The following is a 7,488-nucleotide window of genomic DNA, read 5'->3' on the forward strand; positions in this document are numbered from 1 at the left end:
GGTACTCAAGATGTCCATAACCGGGGACACGGCTAACCATGATTAATTTGTACACTCTGCAGAGGTTTGCACACTTTTCCCCACAAGACTCGATCTCCTCCGTCGAATTTCTCGCACTACATGATGTTTGAGAAACGGATGACCGAGACACAGTCTTTCAGAAGCATTAACTCTTTCGACGGGTAAACGATACCACCTACATCCCCTACATCTGCTAGTTTACCACTAAAAGAGGTCACACAACATACTCAACTATGCCAGAGCCCATAATGTCTTGTGGCTGCACACGTAAGTTTCTAGCATGAATAATCTTATGATCCCTTTGAGCCTCGGTGGAGAACCATAGGATGATCACACGGATTCCCCGGGATCTCCGTGACAACACTGGATTCCCCAGGTGCCCACAAACAATCCACCCAGATGTGTATTAGAGTAGCCACCTTAAATAAACCCTTAGTGCACAATAATCTCTCACATCTGTCATGAATCACTCAAACCAATCCACGTCTACGAGCATAGCATAGTAGTATAAGCATAACGTGGAAGTAACTCCCAAGGTTTGAAATAAAGGACAATAGGTTCTACCTCATCAACTACTTCCCAATACCCACATGTTAACAAATCCTACTCATGCAATGTTTGAGGGTTGAAACTAATGCATAAAACTGGGAATAAAGGGGTATGATCAAAGTGTTACTTGCCTTGCTGACGATCTGCAAACCCTAGAGACTCGTAGTAGCACGCTTCGCACTTTGGAAGTTCTACGCAAAGAAACAATAGCATACATAAGCACTCAAGCATAGATGCAAGGGTACAACTCAGATGAGAAAGTCCGAACTGAAAGTTCAACTGAATAACTTCGATTTGCAAAAGGAATCAATCAAATCGGAGCTACGAAACTCAAAATACGATCAAAAGAAATTCGAATTCAAATCTGCTTGAAACCAAATTTTAATTTTTCAAAACCATGTTCAAGTTGGTTAACCTGAAAGAGGGGTTTGAGACAAAGATTTTGGCATTGGTTTCACCGGATTTGGACGAACGGTTAAAAAGTTGCGAGGGTTTGAAGATTAGGGGCTAATTTGCGATAAAAATAATCACGGATAGGTCCCTGGCCGAAAATAAAATAAAAAGGAAAAAACTAACGAACGAACATTCGCTAACAGAGACAAATGAACGAAATTGTTTATTAAAACGAACTAACGGGTGAACGTTCGCTAAAGAGCGAAACCGAAGAAAAACCGATCTAACAGATCCAAAACGAAAAACAAAAAAAACTGGGGCGACGGCGGCGGTTTTTACCGGTTCTTCAAGAAAAACTAGGATGTCGGCGGCGACGCGAGATCCGACAAGGGGGGGCTACGGCGGAGCGGCGGCTTGGGGCGGCGGTGCGGCGTCGGCGAGGTGGGGCGATGGCGCTGCGGCGGCGGAGCAGCGGCGGCGGTGGCTGCGGCGGCTCGGGACGGGGTGGAGAGGCGTCGGGGCGGCGTGGTATTTAAGGAGGAGGGAAGGCTCGCGGCTTGGGGAGGGGGCCGGCGCGAGCGGGAGTCTGGATTGAACTCTCCTCGCCGTCCGTGCCACGCACGGCGGCGGCGGGAGGAAGGTGGCATTGCTGTGGGCTTCGGCCCGGCTCTGCTGGGCCTTCGGCCCAGTCGGGCATGAAACCTTTTTAAATAAATTCCGCCAAAGAAAAATCCTAATAAACTATAAAAAGAAATTCTAAAAATGCCAAACATAATTTTCACCGTCTATATAAAATATCTAGAACAAAGTGAACATTTTTCTGGCCTAAAATTGCAATTTTCAAAAATGCATATTTTTCTAATTAAATAAAAATCTCAAATAAAATCCAATTAAAATTTATATTTGATTTTAAAAAATTTCCTCCAATATTCCTCTCGTTTGAAGAAATCATATTATCTTCTCTCTTTTATTTTTAATATTAGAAATATTTGGAGAGAAAAATATTAACACCAAATTGATCCTCTTTTCAAATTTGAGAAAAATCAAATATGAAAATTTATGAAATCTCCAACTCTCTCCTTGGGTCCTTGAGTTGCTTAAGATTTCTAGGATCACAACCCAAAATGCAAATAAAATATGATATGCATATGATGTCCTATGTATAACATCCAAATTGAAAATTGGGATGTTACAGCAGGCCGACGCCTTGGATGATTTGGCACAGCCGACTGCCGCTCGCGTCCATCGCCTCCATTGGTGCTTCTAGATTCTGGTCACTTGGTCTTGGACTGGAGTGAGCAGTGTTGCGCAGAGACTAGGAGTAGATGGATTGGAGTGGTGGGGCACCTTTATATGAGAATCCAAACTCTTTTGCATTCACATCGTGCTGGCTCTATTCTGCTTCTGCAATTAATTCCCTCTGCATGTAATTTGAGGATGCATCATTGACCATTCAATGTCTCAGGAACCTCTACCCTCTCCCTCCTTGGCATTCAAGCACCTATGGAGGCGTCTGCCGCTCGCGTCTATCGCGTGTCAGGAGACGTTCCCATCGATGACGAGGTGCCTATGGTGACTTTGTAAATTTCAAGATGATAGTACTATTATACTCAATATTGTGCACCGCGACCAAGGCGGAGAGGAAAACGAGCTACGTATTTATTTATGATGTAGATTCACTCATTTTGCTCCATATGTACTCCGTCTTGGTGTAGTCTAGTCACTTGTTGAAATCTTAGAAAGGCAAATACTCCTTTCTGGTTTACAGGGCTATACTAGCAAGTAATAGTGGGCTCACATAGCAATTTTGTCTCATGTATATGCATGCTCCAAGGTTCGCAACTGCCATGTTCGGGTTGCGCTTGGCTCTTCGCCTCTTCGAATAGACGAACAATGATGTTACTACTACTGCTTCTACAATATAGAATCCACCGCTGCATGTCCGTCCACCGCGAGCGGGAGGGATAGCTTGTTGTAGTACTATAAGCAAAAGCATGTCCTAGTCTGCGAGCCACCGCCCACATGGGCGAGGGAGAAGGCGTGTAGTAGTGAAATCAAGCTTCTCCTCATTGTACGAGTTGACGCGACACATCATAGCACTGGCCCCACATGGTTGCCTCTAAACTTGGCTGAAAGACCCGCAGTATACAATACTCCATTTGCTGCAACCTCTAACATTTACCCCACCACAAATTAAAATATATATTCCTGTCTTGACCAGATGAGCGTGCAAACTACAATCACCAGGATGATAGGTAGGGCCAGAAGATTATTTTAAACAAAAAAAGCATGGAGCCGACCCCAACGATTTTAAGCTTATAGGCACTATACACGCTATCCTAGACTACGCTACACATGAAACTGCCACACGAGCGTCCGGGCTGCGCTTGGCTCTTCGCCTCTTCGAGAAGTTGAACAAAATGATGGAGTACTACTGCATTGGAGGAGTACTACAGTATGCTTCTGGCCATCTGACACCGATTGAACTGCTGCATGTCCACCGCGTGCGGGAGGGAGAGCGTGTAGCGAACAAAAGCTTCTCCTAATCCTGCCAGCCACGACGCTCATGGGCGAGGGAGGGATGCAGGTTCATTGACTTACTGCTCCTGCCTTTCCGTCTATGACAGGTGCGCCCAACAGGTGGGTGGCCCACCTGTCATGCAGCCAAAGGCAGGTGCGGTTAAGGCGAGAGGGCATTGTAGTAACCAAACTTCTCGGTCTTGTACGAGTTGACGCGACACATCAAAGCACTGCACTCGATATATTTCAATAATTTGTGTTTACCAATGCATTAATTACAATGCATGCATGCATGCATGCATGTCGTGACTCTCCTTTTGATACTTGCATGTGTTGATTTAATGCACCTTGAAGTAGTATGAATATGTGACGGTAAAGCTTTGTAATGCCCCGACCCTAATAAAGCGAGAGATGGTTGTGCACGAGGAGGGAGAGATCATGCAGACGGAATGGGACCCGACGATGGATCTCTCTATGGTCTCAATGGACCTCACCTTGCTCGACTGCCCCTTGTGCCTCCGCCCCTTGAATCCTCCAGTGTATAAGGTTTGAATACACCTCCTCCGTTCGGCTAATCGAGCAAGGTGCAAGTTTCTTGATTGATGTGCTGTTTGATTGATTTGTGTAGTGCAAGGGAGGGCACTTGGCCTGCACGAACAGCTGTGTCGAGCGCCCCGGGAACCAGCGGCAGTGCCAGAAGTGCGAGTGCGGCGGTGGCTTCAATGTGCAGAACACGGCGGTGGACACCGTCCTCTCCTTGGTGAGGGTGGAGTGCCCGCATGAAGGCTGTGGGCTCTACATCACTTACCACAAGCTCGTCGATCACCAGAGTGTGTGTCCACTCGTGCCCTGCAAATGCCCCGTGCCCGTATGCGGCTAAGAAGGCCCGCCGCCGGCGCTCTCCCACCACATCAGCACCGTGCATCCCATGCCCGTGCACAGGATCCAGTACGGCAAGGTGCTCCAGCTGCAAGTGCCACTGTCGGAGCCACGACTCATGCTGTTCAGGAGGAGGACGGCCGCGCATTTTTCTTGGTCGGCGGCGTGCTCTACATTGGCGCGCCTCGCCATGTCGGTCGTCTCCATCAGAGCGGGGTCGTCCCCACTGCCGCACTACATGGCCAAGCTATGGGCGAATGGCCCGCCGGGGAAGAAAGGCAGGACCGGCGCCATCAAGGTGGAAATGGAGGTGACAAGTAGCAAGGATCCCCGCGACGTCGCCGTGCACGAGCTGACCTTCTTCACAGTTCCGCCCAAGCTGCTGGCCGGGGCTAAGCTGGTGTCCCTCCACATTCAGATTGACAAGCTCACGTCCTAAATGATTCTACAATGCCTTCTGTTTATCTTAGTAATATGCTAATATAGGGGTTAGATTGGTCTACTTTAGCTTAAGAGATGGTGGGCTTTAGTGGCGATGCAGCAATTACTTCAACATCAGATCAGCAGTTAAAGTAATTTCCAATAGTCGAATAGAGTAACATAATATGTTACCATCACATAGCGCTTTCCAATGCAAAATGAGTCTACAAAGTCATAAATGAAGACATCTAGTACTATCTCAAGGCCAAGGAGCAATGTGAAACCTATGATAGAGCCAATCGGATGGTTGAGAACACTACAATTCATAGCTACAGATGCTTGTGTGAGAGAGGACGAGTGCGTGCGCGCACCTCTTCTCTTCCTGTATAACATAGTAAACTCAGATTACAAGTGTATGTGGGTGGCATCGACCTAAGGAGCTAGAGATGGTGCATGAAAGAAGTCCCGAGAGATAGGTGTAATGCGTCTGAAAAAGACTAGTCTATAGCTCGCCACGAGGCTATTCCTGTCGAACGCCCCAATAAGCATAAGATATGCATCCGACGGTGCCAGTTATTGCACATACACAGCGGTAGAAAAAGAACTAGTATCATGGCATATGCTACACCACAGCCGAGAACACGTGCCCACGTTACGCCATCCGGGAATAGTGCCGCACTTCGAAACTAAACCATCAATAAATTTTGAGCGTGTCTCGCCACATTCCAAATTAGTAATACTACCACGCTATATTTAATTGCAAACCTATTCACACTGATCACAACCTACTCCCTCTATCATTACCGTGACCAAGGAGGAGGGGAAAATGAGAGAACTTAATGTTTATTTGCTAATTAATAGCATTGCATGGAATGAACTAACCACTGCATGTCGTGTTTGGTAGTCTCAAGTCATTAAAAGCATGCACACCCACATCTCTTATTGGTTGATATGTCAAGAAACAAGAAACGAGGTAGAAGTTAATGCACCGCGCCTAAGTGTTTTGGGATTCTTTGGTTTCCCACTTAGGAACATGTTAGTACTCGGTTATAAACACTACTATGCCAATATGACTGCACATTCCTCCTCAACTCCTCATCCACAAAAACAAACAAGTCATTCAGCATCCTTCCCTTGCGTCTGCCATGGCCAGCGTGAGTTCTGGGTCGAGAGATTACCACCAGGGAGAGGCGAGCATGGAAGCGGAAGCACGAGAGATGTCCCGCCTCGCCTCGAAAGCAGCCGACATGTCCCGCCACGCGGAAGTAGCAGCACAGAGGTCATGCCATGCCGCCGAAGCAGCACGGAGGTCCCGCCATGCCGTCGATGCAGCAGACTGCTCTGGCCGCGCCGTGGAAGCAGCAGTGATGTCCCGCCATGCCACGAGTGCAACAGAGATATCCCGCCGCGCCGCGGCGCCTAGGAAAATGTCTCGTGGGCAGGCGACGACTCTTATAGGCGCATGCATGTGATCGTCCATAGCCAGATGGATCAGATCTCCGGCTGGGAGAGGTTGCAGGACGACATGAAATCCTCATTTGAATGGGCTACCGACGTCATCCGGCAACTAAGGGAGGGCAATGAGAGGCTCCGGGCCGAGCGCGACCTACTGAGGGCAAAGATCGTCCGAAGTGCAGAGCAGCAGGAGGAGACCAGTGCGTTGTTGAAGAGGACTGGCATCATCGTCAAGAAACTTCTAGACGAGAATGAAATGCTCCGCATCGAGCGCCAAAGGCTGGTGGAGGAATCCGTGGATGCTCTCAAGCAACGTCTTGAGGACACGACAGAGCTCATCGCCTCTCGCCGCAGAGACTAGTTCCCGCGGCCTGCATCAACGCATCAAGAAAGTAGAGATCAACAAGCCAGATCGTTGTCTTCTTCTTTTTCCCTTCGGGCGTAGCCACATGTGGCTTTTTAATTATCTTCCTAATTATGTAAGACAATTATTATCCACTGTCATCGTCCTTATATATTCATCAGTCTTGCTATAAGTCACAGTAGATGCTATATAGGTCCGTCGGATATTACATTAAGATCCATGCAAAAATTTCTTTTCAGATTTTCTTTTTTCTCTCTTAAATCTTAGTCGAGCGAGACATAGCCACACCATTACACAGAGGCTCGGGCACCATTAATGGAGATCTTGGGAGAGAGGTGGACGACAGATGGAGGTCAAAGGGCTCTCCTCCCGATAAGCACGCGCAGGGGTCTAATCGCACGCCTCCCGTACTCAAATAGCTACCCTACACGGCGCCTCCTAGCTAATAAAAAAAGGGGACGCATGGCTACACGTAAATGGTAAATAGAACGCCCACGATTTTAGTAATACTTGTGTTTCCGATTGTAACATGACAACACTTGTTCCAAAATGACTTTGTTGATTGTTAATGTGTGCGCCTTCGCAAATCGTACAGCAAAATTACCGTAGCATGTTGGTGCCATGTCATGACACAAGCCAAGTTTCATGATTTTCATGCGTTTTTTGGATTTACATGAATTAAAAAACCAAGTTTCTCAATGTTTCCAGCCGAGCCACGACGCCCAGATGTTTGAATTACATTCCCATTTCTTGCATGCATGGGACCTAGAAATTTACCCGAGGACACACATGTGATTTTTCAACCAACTTTGGTGCACTGGAGCATGTGCTTGTATTTCAAATTTGAATTATGCACACAAAGGTGACACGTTCCCTCTCAGAACCAC

General features: G+C 47.4%; 1 pseudogene; it reads left to right on the forward strand.

Annotated features, from left to right (window-relative positions):
* The first annotated feature begins 1,412 nt into the window (after positions 1–1,412).
* Positions 1,413–4,801, forward strand: LOC119309404 (annotated as a pseudogene).
* The last annotated feature ends 2,687 nt before the right edge of the window (positions 4,802–7,488 follow it).

This window comes from Triticum dicoccoides, chromosome 5B, assembly GCF_002162155.2.
Source record: "Triticum dicoccoides isolate Atlit2015 ecotype Zavitan chromosome 5B, WEW_v2.0, whole genome shotgun sequence".
Classification (NCBI taxonomy): Eukaryota; Viridiplantae; Streptophyta; class Magnoliopsida; order Poales; family Poaceae; genus Triticum; species Triticum dicoccoides.